Genomic DNA, 20,511 nt, shown 5'->3' on the forward strand with positions numbered 1-20,511 from the left:
CCTTGCCTGACTTTCATACCAATAAAGTTGTTCTTAGACCAGAGTTCATCCTAATAAGCATCTTGAAAATTGCACATGCACTAAGAATTATTTCCCCCTCTGTCTGCCCTAAGCCTCCGAATCTTACACAGCCTACATGCCTTGAATCTAAGACAGGGCTTATAGCATAACAACTTTTTTATCACCTTCCATCAGGCAGCAGAGCCTCCAGGTGGATTAGGCTGAGTGTATAAGAAGCTTATAAGGTAGCAGATGTCAAGCCTCAGTAAAGGTCATTCTACTAGAGCTATTCTCTTTCTGGACACAGATTTCTTCCTGGACTAGTGTAGGATGTGGAAGGGGGACTGGTATTCTGCCACAGACCCTTGGAATGCTCAAGATAAAGGATCCTCTGTGACAAATGTGCACATGGTCTAAGAACCTAGGGCTGAAAGTGGCAACATGTAAAAGGACAATGGAATACAAATGGGATAATGTTACTTGATCATCTTTCCAAGTATGACACATGAAGGATTACTAGAATGCAATGCTACTGTGATTTCTGGATACCAAATCTTTCTTTTATGCAGAAATATACATTCCCTCATCAGAAAAGATAAGTTAGACGTCCTCATTATGGTTCCATTTGAGGAAGAAAGATTTAGGAAAATTCTCTACCATCTAACCAGGATTAATGCATAAAGCTCTTACCTAGTCAAATGTAGCCCAAAAAGTTGTTGAAGGGATGTAGAACAGATGGGCTAGAGAGGGAATTTAAAAATAAGCTTTAATAAACTCTTCCTAAGAGCCAAGATCCACATTATGGTGGCAAATTGCACAATAATATAATTGTCTTAGGGATGTAAAGACTCCATGCAGAATATTGGCTCAATGCTCTGGCTCAGTTGAGTTGAGTGATTTTGGCCATCTAGGCTGCTGATGTGTCACTTACTTGCGGGTCACTGGAGTAATATGATTAAACCAGCCACTTAGACAACCCTCCTGTAACAAACACAAGTGCCAGGATCACACTGATGCAGGGCTGTGAAGCACAGTGCATTTCTCAAGATGCTTTAGGCCACCAGGATCTGGTGGCATAGCACTCTGTTCTCCTGGCCCCAACTTATCCAAGAAGCCTGACCTTCTAGCAGACAACCTAAATTAATGTCAAGTACAAATGGATTCTCCATAAAAACATTTGACTAATTCATTGCCTAGATCTTAACATTTGTGGCCAAATTTCCAGTTTTCCTGCTGAATAACTTCTTGTTAGAAAATGTCAGAAAAGGGAAAGACATCATGGGCTTCTGAGTCAAACTGTTTTTCTCCCTGAGTTATGGGTCAAGGGTTTTACTAATTTCCTTTCTAGAATTTTTCCTAGGCTCCAATCGAAAAGGAGTTTAGCACCAGATGGGTGGGGCAGGGATGTGATTAGCTATTTATTTATATTTCTACAACATTGAATATACTCTTATTGATAGAGATTTCCATTTACTTTCTCTGAATAGAAATTTGGTTTTCCTAGGGTTGGGGGCTGGTGGGAAAATGTCTTTACATGGCCACACAAAACCCATCACAATCTGGTGAGCCCTTGGAGTGTCTTGCTTAAAAGGGTTCTCGTCACTGGGAGTACTCACTGAAGCCAAGCCAGTTCCCTGTGGAATGCTGGTGTCTGCTACTTACAGAGCTGGCTGTCAGGTTGGTCTTGTGTGTTTGTAATTAGCTATGATGTCTGGATGTTGATAGAGTGAATCTGGCCCATTGGTTCCCCTCCAAAGAGGGGTTTCCTGGCTAGCTCTCCTGTGTCAGAAATGCCAAGTTCGGAGTTGCCTGGAGATGCCAGAGATGCAGATTTATTTGGCTGAGCTCTGGTTATGAAGCCAAGTGCCGAGAAAGCAGATCAGAGACCAAACCTGAATAGTAATCAGTGGGCTTCTCCAACCACTTGGCTCCTTTGCTTTCCAATGTTATGTTTAATGTTTTAGAATATATTTAGTAAACATGTCACTAGCAATTGCCAGTCCTCAGTCTTCCCCCACTCTTTTTTTTTTTTAATGGTTTTCCTTTTTCCTTTGGGTTAGTATGATAGGCTGGTTTTACAATGTATCTGAGTGTGTGTGTGTTTCAGGCTAGACAAATTGGAAGATTTGTTTTTACTAGCTCTTAGCTTGTTATAGCATCCACTCCTTATGAACCAGGTAAATAATATACCTTCTTCTCTTTTATCATCAGATTTGGCTTGTTCTTCTCCCCTGAGAAAGCTGGGCTTAGAGTACACATCAATTCACACAACTTGGTTTGAATTTATAGATGCATGCAAGGCGTGCTCATTTTTCTTGCATTGAGTTCAAAAGACAATATTCCTTTGTGCTTTAGTCCATATAGGATACAACTACACTCTGCCAACTAAGAACTGAATGGTTTCTAAAGTCTTTCTCTTTAATTATTCCAACCCCAGTATGAGATGAAGTTGGGATCCTTGTTCTTCCCAGTCCTTGCTGCCTCCTTCTTTCTCCCTATCCTTACTACTCCTCCCTACATGTGTATTTTCCTTTAGTTACTGTCTAGCTCCTTACAGATCCCTGAATGTATCGAGCTGCTTCATGCTCCCTTGTCTTCATAATTGTGTGTTAGTCTCCTATGAATGTTGTGACAAATTACCATAAACTTGGAGTCTTAAGCATCAGAAATTTATTCCCTCACAGTTCTGCATCCCAGAAGTCCAAAATCAACATGTAGATAGGTTTACTCTCCCTCTGGAGGCTTTAGGGAAGAATCCATTCCGTGTCTCTTCTGACTTTTGGTGGCTGCTCTCATTCTTTGGTTCATGGCCATGTTAATCCATTTCTGCTTCCAAGGCCACATTGCCTTCTCCTCTTCTGTCAGTGTCAAATATCCCTCTGCTCCCCTCTTACAAGAACAAATGTGATTACATTTAGGGCCCACCCAGATAATCCAGGGTCATCTCCTTGTCTAAAGATTCTTAAGTTAATCACATCTGCAAAATCCTTTTTCCATATGAGAGAACATTTATGGGTTCTAGAGATTAGGTCTTGGATATCTTTTGGGGGGTTCATTATTCAGCCCAACATCCACATGCTATTTCCTTAGCTTGGGGCATTCTGTCCACTTTTTTTACCTAGTCGGTACATCTCAGACTATCTATGGTGATGGATCATTTAAGAAATTAAATTTAAATTTGTCACAGACTGACAATTTTTCAAAATCACATGCTTGCACTTTGCAGCAATACCAAGTTACTATTATAATTTCCAAACTCTTACTCTTTTCTTGCATCAAACCAGTAACCAACAGTTTGCATACTGCCACTAGTCCACAGACCACACTTTGAGTAGTACTGATCTATATGGCTCCTACTCATTTAAGCACCATCTTTTCCAGGAATCTTTTCTGGCTCTCTATTTCTGACTTGAGTTTAATGACCCTGAATCATGTTCTCATTGTTACTAAGATTCTTTAATTTTTCTTCACTTTCTAGTTCTTAATTATTTGGTTGATCCTCTATCCTTAAGCCCCTTAAGTGTTAAGAACCATGCTTTGGTAGACTTTGAGCCTACCATGGATCTTGATATACAGCAGATGCCTAATAAGTTTTTATGGGATAAATGATTGAGATATACATGGAGTCTTAAAGTTGCATCCCAAATGAACAGAAAAAAGACTTATTTGGGGAAAATGTGAGGAAAAGATGAGACTGAAGAAACTGAAGGAACCCTAGGATGGTGTAGTAGATTACAAAAAATGGTCACAAATTCTTCCTATCAAGAAGGGAAATTTATTTCTGTACCCTTTAAATCTGGGCTGGCCTGGTGATTTGATTTGACCAATAGAATGTGGCAGAAATTATAATTGACTCCTGAACTAGGCTTTCCAAGGTTTTATAGCTTTTGTTATCCTCTGCCACCATATGAACAATGCTGGTTGAGCTTCCTGGAGAATGAGAGACCTTGCAGAGGGAGGTACCATCCTTTGGCTATTCACGGCATCTTTTGGAGCCCCTAAATATATGAGTAAGCCCAGTCAAGGACAGTTGAGCCCAGATCACTCGAGTAAAACCACCTGAATGAGCCCAACACAAATTGATAACACACAGAATCATGAGCTAATTAAAGTGGTGGTTGTTTTAAGCCACTAATGATGGTGGTTTGTTATACAGCAAAAGCTAACTGATCCAGAGAGGAATCAAAATGGGGCATGAAAGTTAAGAGTTGTCTTTTGTCCTCCCCCAACGCAGAATAGGGATGGGTTTAAATTGTGACAGGGAGGACTAGAATTAGATGTTACAAAGTACTTTTCCTATGCAGAGTGTGAAACATTAAAAGACATAGATAGCAAGAGGAATAAACATAGATGTAATTTGCATCTCTGGCCATAAAACAGAAAAAGGCACTAACAGATCCACGTGGAGCTTGAACCCAAGACCTATTGTCTTTAGAGGCAGAGTCAACAGGGAAGTTGATGATTGTGCAGTTCAGCCCAACTGAAAAAAAAAATGACAATAAGTTTTCTTGAGATTTGCAAGTATCGCTGAATAGAAAGGAGGAAATAAGTTGAAAAATTCAGCTTTAGATTTTGATGACTTGAACTTGTGCTTCTCCCTCCTCATGGCTCATTTGGCCTACCTTTCATTCCTCCCTTCTACAAATATTTACTGTTCCCCTCTCCTGCACTGGGCTCAGGAGTAGGTACTGAATATTTGATGATGAATAGGACAGACACAAGACCTCACAGATCTTACTGTTTGGAAGAGCAAACAACCTAATAGGCCACTATTACACTTGGAAGCTTAGGCTTTGTTGCTTTTTTCAGATGCATCAAGCATACCTTTCTGCTTTTGTGATTCCCACCATCATGTGCAGCCAATCTCCATCAAGCCTCAGCATCTGTGCCTTTCAGCCTGACACTTAGATCACTTTAGGACTAGTCTGAAATCAGCTGTTTGAAATTATGCATCACTAATTTATTGAAGTGGATCATGACGAATCAAGGAAAGTGGAGTCAGAGGTGTGAGAAAAGAAGCAACACATCTGGTGGAGGGTTTTATGGGCTTACAGGTGAGCCTATCCGTGCCAGCCTGCAGTGTAGAATTTTAACTTCTGCTATAAAACATCTGAGGCCTAGAGATCACAAATCAGATATATTGCATCCAATGTAAAAAACATCTCGTAATGTACCACAGTAAATCAATCAATGTTTTCCTAGAAATATTGGAACTGAAACAAGAGTTGAGTGAAAACAGAAAAATCTCTAGAGGTTTAGTTGGCTTAAAGGTATTTCTTGAAATATTGAATCCCAGGGGCTAGAAAACTGCATTAGAGATATCCTTGAAAGATGTTTTTCCAAGGGATGGAAAAGTGGCTTCTGGAAAGTTGTTTATTACTTGGTAGAAGGAACCAGTTAGTTAGGTTACGGGAGGACAGTCATCTCTCAGTTACCTGGGGGCCAGTTATTCCAAAACTGTCTTTTGATCCTTGTGTCCATTGCTTCATACATTGGAACTGCCATCCAAAGGATTGCTGAGGAAGGTGGAGAACATGTAACTCAAAATTAACAGCATGCTAAAGATGAGCAGCATGTTAGCTATACTTGCTCTTTAGATAGCTCTATGAGGAAGTGGCTTCATCTTTCCAATACGGTGGTCCTTAATACTTGTGGATTTCATTTATTCCACTATATTTGTCCATATTTACAGGAGTAGGAAATCCAGGGGAGGCAATTAGAATACAGTTTTCCATTTCCAGTATTTTTGCTTCTAGTTTTAAATTTTTAGCATAACCATTTGTCTGCCAAAAAAGAAAAAAAAAAGTTCCCAGAAAGGTCTAGGAGAAAGACCATGGAACTGGTGGCTAGGAAAGAGATTTCTACTCTGGGCTCAGAGATTCTCTAACTTTTTTATTCTCTGGTTCCTTATTTTAAAAATGGACACAAAATGGTGCCTTCTAGTCCTTGTGGTGGGGAGGAGGGTGTTAACACTAATTAACAGGAAAAAGACAATTAAAAAGTTAAAAGCACTGTGTAAATATAATATCTGAAATTTGAAACTCCTAAGATTATACTCTTTGGAAACTACTCCTACAGCAGCTCTTGGTTCTGGTCCAGGGACTAGAGGAGGTTGAGAGAGTGGCCGTGAGCCCTTCTGCTCCATGTGTGAAGGTGCCTCCCCCTCGCTGCAGAACCTCTTCTTGTTTTGGCATCAGGTCTCAGCAGCTCCCCCTTCCTAGGTGGGTAGCGGTTCAATTGCTGTCTCCTGAGAAATCCTGATTGGCTCAGTTTCCTTATTCATAGGCATGGTATTAAACTTGGGAATTATAAGATAATTTCTTCCAAGTCACAATCGTCAGTTTGCACACAGCCATAGTTCAGGATTTGAAATCTCAAAATCTTTTTATTAAATGTCACCACTGTCTCAATTTCAAAATTGTAGAGGCACTTTTTTTTTTTTAATAAAAGGACATTGTTGAGAATTTGAGCCCTTGAATTCCCCTAAAATTATTCTCCTTTGGTGAGAAAACCCCTACTGATTTTTATCTTGTTCTGCTCTTTAAACTACAAGGGAAAACACATGCAAATCCACATATATGCATACCAGAAACAGGAAATGCTTTGTTACCAAAATTCAAAATTAGATGAAGATCAAAAAACTTATTGAGTACTATGCTTATTACCTGGATGATGAGATAATCTGTACACCAAACCCGTGTGACATACAATTTACCTGTGTAACAAACATGCACATGTATCCCTGAACCTAAAAGTTAAAAAATAAAAATAAAAAAATTACTCACAGAAAAAAAAATTCAAAACTGATTCTATCCACCTACTTATTAAATTTACATCATTTATTTCTTAATGGCCCTAAGTGAAGTGCACTGTGCTTTTTAAAAACAGAGAATGTTAATGCAGACACCAGAAAAACTCACCTGAGAAGCCACAGAGTGTAAGGGAAAAGCTCTTGGACTCAGGGCCAGGAGGCCTCTGCTACAAACTTGCGTGTGACCACAGTAAACCGCTTAACCCTGTGGACTTGAGTAAAGGAGAGGCTGAGCTCAGTAATATTTATGAGAATTCTTCCAACTGCAGTATTGGATTTTGATACCGAAAGGAATCCTAGTGTACTATGTACTGCATTCTTTGGGTTTCTTCATCTTGTTTAGGGTCTAGGATGACTTCTTTCTTCTTTTCTTCTCTCCTCTCCTCTCCCCTTCCCTCCTTCCCTTCATCCCTCCCTCCCTTCCTTCCTTCCTCCCTTCCTCCCTTCCTCCATTCCTCCCTTCCCTCCTTCCTGCCATCATTTCCTGAGTGCCTGAGATGTGCCTGGCACTTGCTAGGAGTGGTGATATAGCAGTGATGAGGACAGGCAGGTCCCTGACTTTATGCAGCTTATACTAGTGAACTGAGAGAATAAACAATGAGTCCATCAACGTCTGTTAAGACTTAGCAAGCTCTCTGCCAGCATGGCTCCATTTGTCTTGGAAATCTGAAGGAGGTAGACCATGTGACAAAAGGCCAAGACAGATCCCTGCCTGGCATTTTAGCCTCCAATTTGTGTTGTCAGCTAGGAGAAAGTTAAGTTTAGAGGCTGGAGCCTGGAAGGCAAAGGGCAAGGCATGCTCTAATGGATACCCATCATGCAATTCTTTGGTCTTATGGTCTCTTTTATAATCTCTATTAGAAGGGCAGCTGGGGAGATTAGGTGTCCTGACCCAGTCACAGAGCAAGAGGACCCACATTTCCTGCTTGTCAGAGGAGTGCATCCACCATCCCTCCCCTCCTCTCAACCATGGAGTTCTATATGATTCCAGATGATGAACCAGAGAGACTACTTGTATTTTGAACAGCTGCAGAGTATGAACATTTCCTCATGAAAAGAGCCTTTGTCCCTTTTATCGATACTTGAAAGAGGGTAAAGATAAGATGATTCTGGATCTTGTTTGGAGAAAGCTCCCCCAAAATTGATCTGAAACTTGTGATAATCATTTCCCAGATGAAACTGTCCCAGACACCACCAACACCTCCAGGAGTCCTTACAACTCTGCTTATCTGGGTGAGATGAGTCAGCATTACACAGTTTCACTTGTCGCACAAAGGAAGGGACGGTCATAAATATCAGATGGAGGCTCCCATCCTCACTTCATAATCCAGTTGGACATGCTAGTGAAGGAAGGGCTTCTGGAAGGGCTAAATGAGTTGGCAGATGTCAACAGCTCAGCACAGCACTTGACACAAAATAAGCATGTTGTAAACTGCAAGGATTAATAGATATAATATAGATTGTAGATATGTTCCTGCTTCACTTTATGTCACAAAAAAAATGCTAAGTGAATTGCTTAAATGTTGAAACATTCTGGGAATAAACGCAATTGGGCTTTATTTTGTTTCTTTTTTCTTTAGTAGAAACTATATATTTATTTCATTTTAGGTACTACTCAGGTACTCACACCTCAACATATCATTGCTTCTTCCTCTTGTTATGGGGTCAGAAATTTATCATGAAGTTTTAATTGTTAGACAATGAGGATTTTCCAGTTATCAAAATTCTTTGGGAGAGAGAAAACTTTAGCCTCTTTAGGCCAGCACCTAATGACACAGTTGGGAAGAGCAAACCAAATAATTTCGGAAAACAACCTTTGACTACAATTCTGATCCAAGAGGATCAGAAGTGTTATCTATTGAGAGACTGCCATGTCTCTCAATTTAACATTATTAGGCATTCTCACCTGATTTTTCACTTAAGTCATATAATACACCTGCAAGTAAATGTGATTTCGCCCCTTTCCATACATGAGGAAAACGAACCTGGTGCTTTTTAGGTTAGGTGCTAGAATTTGCACAGGTCTGTCTAATTTTGAAGTACAATCTCTTTTCCTTACTGCCAAAGATGGGGAGAAGAGTGGAGAATAGGAAGTTAGGTTAGAATGGGAAGACTCCTAAGACAAAACCGGCTTCCTAGCATTTGCTTAGGACAAGTGTTAGAATAAATGAACAAATTAACAATAGCAACAAAACTGGAGAATATTCTGTCTTGGTCTGCTTAGGCTACTATATTAAAATACTAGACATTGGGTGGTTTAAACAATAGACATTTATTTTCTCACAGTTCTTGGGGAGAGAGGACAGAGATCAGGGTGCTAGCATGGCAGGTTTCTGGTGAGGCCTGTCTTCCTGGCTTGCAGACACTAGATCTCTGGTGTCTCTTCTTATAAAGATACTAATCCTATCACATCAGGGCCCCACCCTTATGACCTAATTTAGCTTTAATTACCTTCTTAGGGGCACTATCTGCTAATACTCTCACACTAGGGATTAGGGCTTCAACATACGGATTTTGGAGGGACACAATTCATTCCATAGTTATGTTTCTCTCTAAGTTAATGCTTGTCTATGTCAACCTTATTTTTATATTTTCTATGCTTAACATGGGCCCCATTATAAAACTCAACTTATTTGGGATGGAATAATTAATAAATAAAAACAGTTGGAGGTCCTTCTTTCCAAAAGACTATAAAAATTGATGCTAAAGTATAATAGGGTTGTAAAAAAGAAATTTCAGCAGCTTAATTTCTTAAAAAAAGGCATAAGAGTTTTCATTAGCTAACTTCCAAGATAGCTAGTTTTAATCTAGAATAAAAGGTTTCTTAAGGTTTCTCAATAGTGACACTATTGACTCCATGCACCAGATAATTCTTTATTGTGAGGGTTACACCGTTCATTATAGGATGTTCAGCATCCCTGGCTTCTGCCCACTAGATGCCTGTAGTACCCCTGTCCCACTCCCACTGCCACCCTGTCTTGGCCTCAATCATAATAATAAAAATTGTTTCCAGACATTGCCAAATGTCCCTGGCAGGAGTAGGGATGTGACAAAGTCATTTGATCTAGATTCTAGTTTGTAGACCACAGAGTATTACGGATCTTAGAGAGGCCTCTAATTCCAAAACAGAGAGAATCTGCTTCAATCTCACTGGGATGCATGATCCCTTGATTCATCCCTTTTCCCCCTCTTAACTCAGTCTGTGCCTCATGTACACTCACAGATTTCCTACTCTGCCCCCATTCCCTTTTGCCACTTGTCCTTCTGCTGTTTCTGTCTCAGCAGAAGTGTCCATTTTTCTGCTCCTGCTGCCAGGCAGGTAAAGGTTAATTGAGTAAGAAACAACTTTGGCATCTTTGATACACTTCTTGGTTCTGCTACCAAGGTATTCTCTCAAGTCCCAGCTAAGCAGTGGCCAGAAGTTTGCCTCTCAACTTTATAGTGATTTCATACTCTCAAATCCTATCATCAAACAAAGCTCATCTACAATTTTGCTTCAAAGATCAAGACTTCCTGGTTTGACTGCTGTTAACATCTGTCTTCTGTTTACAGACCTTCTATTTCTTTATTTGCTCTGAAGGAAAGTCCATTCTCCTGTTCAAAGCACTCTTGGTCTTCCCTATTATTACCTTTTTCTTGCTTTGGTCCCCTCCCCGTGTGTCTTTGTTTCCCCTTGCATCTTTAATCTCTCTCATTCTCCTTGTCTTTTCTTCTGTTTCTGAAAACTTGCTTAAGTTTTCTTTACCTTAAATTAAAAAACTAAAAAATCCTTTTCCCTAACCCAGTGGTTCTCAATTAGGAAAGATTTTACATTCCAGTGGACATTTGGCATCATCTGGAGGCATTTTTAGTTTTCACAACTGAGGGTAGGAGTGTTACTGGCATCTTAAGAGTAGAAACCAGGGGTGCTGCAAAACATCCCATTTAAAATTACAGGTCCTCTTTTCCCCCAACCCCAACAAAGACTTATCTGCTCCAGATATCAACAGTTCCTGAGGTTGAGAGTGCTCAACCCTATAATTCCCTGGAGATGCTACATCACCTCTGCTCTTTTACTTTTTAACTCATTGGAAGAATTTGTGCACACCTGCAACTCTACTTGCTCACTGCTCAATCACATTCACTTACTCTTTAATCCACTGCAATCTAACTTCCTTCCGTAGGTCACCAAACCATCAAATCAAGCAACCTCAGTTCAATCTTTAGCTTCTGAGCCTCTCTGCAGTCTGTGATATTACCTTCCCAGCCTGTAGCTTGGGAAATCATGGAAGGATCAAAGGATCATGCATCCCAGTGAAGTTGAAGTAAATTGTCTATTTTGGAAATGAGAAGTCTTCCAAGATCCACAATACTTTATAGTCTGGAATCTAGACCCTAGATCAGTGGTTCTTAAATAAATCTGCTCCCCCTCTATCCCTGTCTGGGAACATGTGTCAATGTCTAGAGAGAATGTTTAATGTCATGATTCGAGCAGGGGGCACTACTGGCATCTAGTGGGTAGAAGCCAGGGATGCTACTCAATATTCTTCCATTTTCTTTCTTCTGACTTATCTTTTGGTATGCCTCCTTAGCTCTACCCTGTCTTTATGCTCCTCCAATCTGACAGGTGTTTCCATTAACTCTGTGGTCTCTTTTTCCTCTTCCTCTTTGTTTTATCTATGCTGCTGGTTTGTAAACTCGGTGAAAACATTTTAATCATGCCAGATACATGGGATGCTTTTCAGGGTTCCTTGCACAAAGGATAGCTCAAAAAATATTTGTTTGCTTGAATTAGGATTAAACTACATATATCTATGTAGAAAACAAAACAAAGCAAACTGGACTCCAATCTCATGAAAATCTGAGAGCAAAATTTGGAGCTTTTATTTATCATGTGGTACATCTTATCTACATTGTTATGCCATGGTAAAACAGGCCCATGGAAAGTCAGGAGAAAAAGGAGTCCAGAATTTGAGTTGAGTTGCTGACACTCTTGGACTTGGGAAAACCTGTATTATTCTTGGGCATATTTCCTCATGCATAAAACAGAGGGGCTAGAGCAGATGAGCTTCAAGATCATTTCTAATTTCAAAGTTCTATGATCCTAAATAGAAAACTCATAAAGTTGAATCCCTAGTAAATTTTTTTCTAATTCAGCAAGTTTTTCAGTAAAATGACATTCTTAAGTTGACTATATTAATATCTATTTATATTTTGATGGGTCAAACATGCAGTGTTTAAACATGTGTGTATACATATGAATACATACATATTAAACATTATGTACCTATATAAAATATATGTGTATGTATATATGTATCTATATGTATGTGTGTAAGCATCATGTAAATCCAGTAAAACCAGGTTTTATTTCTAAATCAAATGTTCCAGTGCAATTCTAAGTGAGTTAAAAGATGTTGATCATAAAAACATGGATTCAGCCTTAACAACTGTGTCACAGATAATGACGATGTAATGAGGGAATTTAAGCAACAATCAGAAATGATGTGGTTTTCTTCCCCCACCAAGCACATGTTAAATTAACCAGTAAGCCTTGAAGCCATGCATACCTGATGATTATTTTATGTTATCTTGTGTTTTAAAAAAATGGTTCTAAAGTACTAGATTTACAGCACTGCAGAATCCCACACTGTTGCAATGCTGTCCTCAATTCAGCCACTTCGTATTGAAATTTCACACACAATAATTGGCTGACCTTCACAGCTATGGCAGAAACTAATTAAAGCTGTAAGACTGTGCTAGCAATGCTTTTGTGTGAAATGTGAAGTTTGGTGATAATGAAATATGGGGTGCAGATGTTACTGTCTTAGATAGACCGTGCCCTTGGTTCACACTAATGAAGAACAGCAATTATTAAACAAAAAGTATTTTTTACTCATTAATTATTTTGTGCTGTGAAAGTAGAAGTACAAACACAGCACCACCTCTTCTACCAGCTAATCTCCAAAGTAATTTTATGGACTTTACCAGCTGACTTCTATATCATTAGGTATCCAGTTTTCACTTTCTCCCCCTACTGCTCTTAGACCTTTGGGAGCCTTAAGCAAGGACCTGGATGGGTTCAGAGAGCAAAGGGTAAAGGGCATGCTAAAAATGGTCACCCATAAAGATTTTTAGACAGCTGGAGGATTAAATGAATGAAGCTTTTTGGAAATAACTTCACACACCAAACAGAGATGTCGGTAGAAATATGATGCCATCCACATTGTTGTCGGATGATAGGCAAAGGTCACTGCTGCTCTTGAGGTGCAAGTAGAGAAATGAAGCAGGCCTGAGCTCTGTTTCTTGGTTGTTTGGAGTCTGGGTTTCTATTAATAGGTCAGTGTGACTTGCAGGACTTCCACTGGGTCAAATATAACAAATCACAGATTTGTAACAATTGAAGGAAAACACTAAAAAGGCACATTGTATTGGCAAGTCTTCAGTTTCCATGGGTGAATGATCTAGTCTGCTTCTCTTTAGTCCTCTTCTCATTGACTATATTTTAAAATTTAAGTTATTTTTTTTTCCTCATTGACTTTGGGATACTCAATTCTTATTAACTGGCTGAGGTGGGAGAGACATGAATTAAACTTAAATTGTCCAATTTCCCTATTTGGGGAAGGAGAGTGAAATGATTAAGTTTAACTGTTACTTGTGTAATTTTTACTGTCAGTCATTCATACTGCGTACCATGAGCATGCAGGTAGCTACTGCATAGGGCACTGTATCAAGGCCTTGTCTAAGAGGTGTCAGCTAGTAAAATGCAGCAATGATGAAGATGGGAAGTGGCAGAAGCAGCAGTAGGTAGGTGGGCGTCAACTGGATCATGTTACTTCAGACTAGGCAGGGGAACAAAGGCTTGAGAGGAAGAAGATTTGTGGTCATAGAGATATCATGTAGGGGGAGGTTTGCCATAGAGGTTAGAGGAGGTAGCTTTGGGCTCCATTTTCTTAATGGTTGTGCCAGTTGTCAATATACCTTAGTCTCTGGGTAATGGGATACTTAGTGGGACTATGACTGAATTTGAGGAGTAATTAATATGGCTAATGATGGTTATAATGACTGTTGGCATTCTATGTCTCTTCATTTTGGGGAAAGGATAAGAACATCTTCCCTTGTATGAAGGATAGCTATACATTGTTAGGTGGAAACAGACTTGCATGGTTGTTGTAAAGAAGTTCATTTGCATGCAGATGGGTGCACATAGAAGCTCGGTGACCAAAAGGGTGGACTATGTCAGTTATTAGGCTATTGCCTCTCACTTCCAAATCTACGCTTCATTGCCCTGCTTTTGATCGTGGGACATTTCTCCCTTGCCAGCTTGCACAATGTTCCATTTTTGCAGTAGAGGGCACTGGAGGGACACTGGAGGAGGAAAGGGCTGTTCTTTCTGGTTTCTGTGTGTTTTCTGGTTACTTCTGTAGTATAAGGTAGGCAGCATTCACAGGACACCAGCAGGGTTCAGAGGCAGCACATTTCATCAGTATCTCCCCCTTAGCAGCTTTTCCCCAGCAACGCAGAGGGCAGCTTTTTGGATGTTCCACTATTATGGGAAACTGGCCTGCCATTCAGTGAGCCATGAATGATCAAGTCCTCTCCAAGGGAGGCTGGGTCTCACTGAGACCTTGAAGGAGGCAGGGCTTCACTGGGTCCTCTGCCTCAAACCTAGAGGTAGTGGCTGCTCCCTCTCTGTGCTATTTCTGTAATCTTACCCCAAATAGGTAAGAATTACCTACTCCTAAGATGGCAATCCACTCTTGTAGTTAATAATCCTTTTTCACTAAGCTTTCCTTGTTCACATTGCTATGTGGCTTCTGTCTCCTGATTGGAACCTGACTGATTCAGTGACCCTCCCATCTTCGATTCAATGACTTAAAAAAGAAGTAAATTAATTTGTTTATTATCATGACTTATTGAGTTAAATATAAAAGGCTAGGCAAGGAGGTATTGGTAATAGCAGAAAGGTGACAGAATATAATTGAAGCAATTGTCAGCTTTCAGAAGAAATAGACATGAATTAAAAGATTACAACCCTACGCAATTTTCAGTGTAAAGAATAATGAAAGAATGAACCAAAACTCTTAACTTTACCATATATCAAATAAAGCAGTAAATTAGAAAGACTGAAAATATAGAAAATATAAAAATGTGGTCACATTGTTCCATGTTAAAATGTACAGAGTACCCACTTAGAGATTACAAAAGGCCTGTAGTGTTAAATCCTTTGGGCTAAAACATGAAACATCAGCTTTGGAGTGGTCCTGGCTTACAGTGTAGAGGGAAACATTAGATCATCTCACTTTCAGGAACTGGTTTCACTCCTATTACCACTCATCCAGAATGCATCTCCAATTCACTTATTTGAGGCAGACTCCACAGCACTGCTAAATTTTATAGAAGCGAGATCCCAAACACTGCCCTCTCTTTACAGCATAATCATCATTTTCACCAGCAAATCTACCATTACACAAAATATGATCAATAATGCTGTTAAATGCTGTTATTTAACAGTGGATGCTGTTAAATAGAGCAGTAAAGAGACCTAGCTGGAACATTAATGAGAGGCAAGGCACAGCAATGGAAGCCGGCTCTTCCCCAAGGAGAGAAATTGCCCCCTTAGGATATCAAACCATGTTTCTCCTCAGGCTGCATGACACATGGACCTATCAATACCAGGAGTAGAGCAATGTGCAGGTAGAGATCACCCATGGGAATGGCATCTAGGGACAGCAATTCAGACAAAAAGGAAAGGGTAATAACTTGTTCAGTGAGAAATAAATGAGTTACAATGCTCCTGACCAGGTGTCTGGTCTGATGCTTCTAAGCTAGAAGTGCCCCTTTGGCTTAGAAAATATAATGTCAAACTTCTTTTCAAGCCAGATCCCTGGGGACAACTAAAACTGGGTTGCTGCAGAGAACTGCTTTTTAACCAGGGGCTGAGCAAAGTGCTGCTAATAAAACATCAGATGGTCTTTGTGGTGGTTTCTTTCAGACTAGGCTGGCTTCTGACTGATGGGTCTTTGGTGTCTATTTCTTTTTAGCAAAATTTTCTTTTTTTTCTTTTTAGAGATGGGGTCTCACTCTGAAGCCCTTGCTGAAGAGCAGTGGCATTATCATAGTTCACTGCAGCCTCAAGCAAAATTTTAATGTGAGGACCTGTTAGTGGTAGAATACCTGTTTGCCTCTATGAAGAAGTAAATGTCATTTTCAGTCAGAGATAGAGAATGATAGTGATGGTGAAGTTGGTTCTTGTGAGTGTCTCTAGGTTACTCATGAAGGGCAGTTTGCACACCTCCTACTCCCATTAGGTGCATGATTAAATTGCTATGATACTCAACTGCTATAAGGTGTACTGCTGGTAGTCTCACCAAATCAGTAGTTCCTAAACAAGGGGTGCTTTTGGGCTGCACCTTCCCTCTGGATATTCTGATTGAGTGGGCTTGTGGTGGGGAATAGGCATCCATATTTTGATCTCAGGTGGTTTTGAGGCAGTGATTTCAGGGTACACTTAATCACACAGACTCTTCAAAGGCCAAGGTGACCCAATGTAATAAAAGTTGAAAGAGGAAAAATGGATGCTCTTTGGAGCTTTACTACAAGTTAGAATGAGACTTGGAAATTTGCAGAGGTTTTTGTTAAGCTAGGAAAAATAAAGATGAAAGAGTTTAAATCAGATGTGGTAAGACTAGCAGAGTTTTGATATATCTGGAACAGTATGAGTTCAGTATCCCAGCATCACATTATACATCTTCAGGATATACATTCTCATTGCATCCTCTGTACCCTTTGGAACACGTGTTCAATAGGCAACAGATCAGAAGCACCATCGATACAGTTCAGTCCACATACTTTATCATCATGGCCTCTGGGTCAGGAGAGGGGACTAATGCTGATCAGAGGTGATCTATGACTTAGTGGGTAGATGGCAAATATTCCAAGCCTGATGAAGAATTGAGAGAATGTTCTGACCACATAACTCAAGTTTGAAGCAGAAGAGCCAACTTATTATCCTTGGTGCCAAGTCAAGAAGAGCCTGATTATGGAATGTTCTTGGAGACTCTTTTATTTCTCTATAGTGTGAACTGACTTATGTTAATTTATTTACACTCTTTTATTAGAAGCCCATTAAAAACAATAGGGCAAATTTTGAAGACAGGAGACTGATATCAAGGTTCGGTCCATAGCCATGTAGCAGGACAAAGATTATTGGTCTGTGTAAGAATCACACACATGATGTTGACACCCTAGCAGCACTCTCTAAAAACCATCCTATATGACAGTCAAACTGATCCATGCAAAATACTTGTTTACTTATTATAAAGATAATGTATATCTATGTAGACTCACATGAAAATAATAATACCCATCATATACATCAAGAATATGAACAATTCTGTTGTACTTACACATCTCAAATACTCTGGCAGGCAATCTTCAGCAGTTTAAACATCTTATACTAAATTAATTAGGTTTCCTCAGTCATGTTATTTGTATCTAGGTCAAAGTGAAGCAGGATATTTCCCTGACCCCTTTGGGGGACTCATGACACAGGTGTCTTGTTTACTCAGCCCACCACTCTCAACTCCTCGCAGAAGGGAGTGTGTGAGTGAATGAGGCAGGAACTGGAGTGCATGAGCACTGGAACCAGCTAGCTGCTTTGGTGCCAGCAGGATCAAACTCCACTCATGTGTATCTGTTGCGTTCCACCCCTTGTGGGAGGGAGCCCACAGGTGAGTGGGTGCAGTAGCTGGAACGAGTGCTTTTGGGCACTGGCAGGAGCAAAGTCTCTGCAGGCCCTGTGGCAGCATCTAGGTGGGGGGTGCCTGCAACCCCCAAAGCCCCAGAGGGCATATTACTGTGCTCTTTTAGCTCTGCTGTCTGGTCTGTGGACAGCTTAAGTGTTAACAGTTCAGTAGGCCCTCTGCCTTTTCACATGAGGTGGCTGCCTTCCACCAGCAAAAGCAAAAAGCCAGTGTGACAGCCTTTTCTATCCATACTCATGGCTCCCAAGCTCTTGTCCAGCATCCAGGAAATAGGAGGTTGCACCAAACGAATTGAAGAATGGTAAATGCAGGGGATTTTATTGCTGATGAAAGTAGCTCTCAGCAGGAAGGGGAGCTGAAAAGGGAATGGAGTGGGTAGGTAATCTTCCCCTGAAGTCTGGCTGTCTCTGACCAGATTTTTCTCCAAAGTTATGCCATCATGCTCTCCCTCTGAAATCAAGCCACTTCTCTCTGACATCCAGCCATAGTCCTGATGTCCAGCTGCTGCTTCTCTCTGCTGGCTGAGTCTGAGGTCTTTACAGGCACAGGATGGGGAATGGGGTGGGCCATGGGTAGTTTAGGAAAAGGCAACATTCAAGTGGGAAAACAGGGATAGAAGTTCTCACTTTGGGCCACAGTTTTAGGGTTTTCGGCTCGAAGGTGGGGTTTTGTCGGGGACCTGCCCTTTTCTGCCTAGAATTTCTCTGCCCCCTGCCTCTATCATTGTATCAAGAGGTCACTTCCTTAATTATTCAATTAAATCAGTGTATTGTTGCTTGTTAATACATGTGTGTTTGGATACATCTCAGGACAAATATAGTTTCCAAGTGAAAAGAACTGAGAAATAGTAGAAAGCTGATTATTATATTTTCTTGATTCAATGATATTATCATTTGTAAGACATACTTTCAATTGTTTTCAAGGATACAAAAACTAAAACCCCAAGCATTAAATGTACACATTGTTTGTAAGAAATGTCTTGATTTTATAAATGTTAAAAAGTAAAAAGAAAAACAAAAAATCCCCAAACAGGCATCTTAAAGCTGAAGAAAGTGTAAGCTACTACATAGGTATTCTTTCCATCCCTTAACACTGAATAATAGAAAAGACTAGGGTATTCTGGGGTGCAAGGTCTTTCATGAAGTTCAGTAAATCCTACAGATGACTCAGTACTGATAATATATTTAATTTTTAAAAGAAAAACATCCAGATAATTATTTAAAATACACATGTCAAAGGGAGGTCTTATCTTGACTTTAGGTATTTTTATTGGAGATGGAAATTTTTGTGTGCAAATTTGCAAGACTTGTAAATGCACTTAGAGGAGTCTATGCATGAGGAATGAAGACATCTCTTAGGAAAAACTTCATCATAAGAATAAAGATCACCAAAGCACAGCTGAGCTATCAAATGGCATCAGGCTTGGGAGAGAAAAGATAGCCTCCAGTCCAGCCTGCATAGACTTAAACTTGAGTTCTAGGAAGAAGGGCTTGTCAGTAAATTATAGTAAAACAAAAATAAAGTCAGAAGGATCTCTTTTTTGTGGTAAATCTATGGAAATATAATTATGTAAGAGAGTGTAACAAGAGGGGTAGAAGATAAAACAAGGTTAAAGCACATTCAAGTGTTCAATTCCAGGCCGCAAGCAGTGAACAGACTAATCTGCAGCTCAGTGAAACAAGAAACTGGGGAGGACCACACACAACATTGGTATCACAGGCAGCAGCAAAGATAGGATGCTCTTGGAGGGCATCAGTGTCATTACCTTGGCATCACTGAGGTCTTTGATGGCACCAATAGTGGAGGCTCAGCAGTGATTCCATACCACTCAAAGGCAGATGAGGAGACATTTTCAGAGACAACTAAAGCAGGAAGGGAGGATATGATAGTTAATGTTATATGTCAACTTGATTAAGCTAAGGGATTCCCAGAGGGCTGGTAGGACATTATTTTTGGGTGTGTCTGAGAAGGTGCTTCTGGAAGAGATTAGTGTTTGAATCAGTAATGAATAAGGACAATCCTCTCACACATGTGAGCAGGCATCATCCAATTCACTGGGGGCCAAACAGAGCAAAAAGGCAGAGGAAGGGTGAATTCTGTCTCTTTTTGAGTTGGAACATCCATCTCCTACCTTTGGGCATCAAGCTACTCGTACTGCAGCCTTCAGACTCTGCAACTGACACCAGTGGCTCCCCTGGTTCTGAGTTCTTTGGACTCAGACTGAATTATACCACTGACTTTCCTGAGTCTCCAGCTTGCAGACAGCAGATTGTGGGGCTTCTTAGCCTCTGTAATTGTATGAGCTAATTCCCATAATTGTCTCTATCTATGTATCTATCTATGTATCTACGTATGTATGTATGTATGTATGTATGTATGTATGTATCTATCTATCTATCTATCTATCTATCTATCTATCTATCTATCTATCTATCTAATCTGTCTATCTATAACCTATCTATCTAAGACAGCCAGGTGGGAAGGACTCGCTGGCAAAATTCCAGCCTGCCTATGCACTGGGAGGAGTGTGCACCAGGGTGGAGCCACAGAAGTTCGCACCCTTTGCAGTGGGGAGGAGCTTGGCTCCTCCTCCTCCTGGGTGGTACCTGCAATTCAAGATGAGAGGCAGGAAGTCCATGGGCAGGAAACACTCTCGCTTTGCTAAGAGTCTCTGTTTCCCCCTTTTTTCCTTTTTGCACAATAAATCCCATTTTTCCCACTCTTCAAATCGTCTGGGAGCCTAAATTTTCATGGCTATATGACAAGGACCCCATCTTCAGCTGAACTAAGGAAGAGGCCCACAATCTCTATCTCTAATCTAACTATATGTATATATAGGTATATATGTATAATTTTATATTACATATATTATATATCTCTTATTGGTTCTATTTCTGTTGCACAGAGAACCCTTTCTAATACAGAGGAAAATGCTAGGTGTCATATTTTAACCAA

General features: G+C 40.2%; 2 long non-coding RNA genes across 3 annotated transcripts in view; one reads left to right on the forward strand and one right to left on the reverse strand.

The window, feature by feature from the left end:
• LOC101151867 (uncharacterized) overlaps positions 1-20,511 on the forward strand; it is a 222,021-nt gene that overhangs the window by 148,951 nt on the left and 52,559 nt on the right. The gene's annotated exons all lie outside the window — the stretch shown is intronic.
• LOC109025649 (uncharacterized) overlaps positions 4,218-20,511 on the reverse strand; it is a 31,174-nt gene continuing 14,880 nt past the window's right edge. Inside the window, exons 2-4 of the long non-coding RNA XR_002004563.1 lie at positions 19,322-19,418; positions 5,436-5,516; positions 4,218-4,480 (exon numbers count right to left, since the gene is read on the reverse strand). This is a non-coding gene — a long non-coding RNA (uncharacterized lncRNA). The remainder of the gene's footprint in view (positions 4,481-5,435; positions 5,517-19,321; positions 19,419-20,511) is intronic.

This window comes from Gorilla gorilla, chromosome 12 (genome assembly GCF_029281585.2).
Source record: "Gorilla gorilla gorilla isolate KB3781 chromosome 12, NHGRI_mGorGor1-v2.1_pri, whole genome shotgun sequence".
Classification (NCBI taxonomy): domain Eukaryota; kingdom Metazoa; phylum Chordata; class Mammalia; order Primates; family Hominidae; genus Gorilla; species Gorilla gorilla.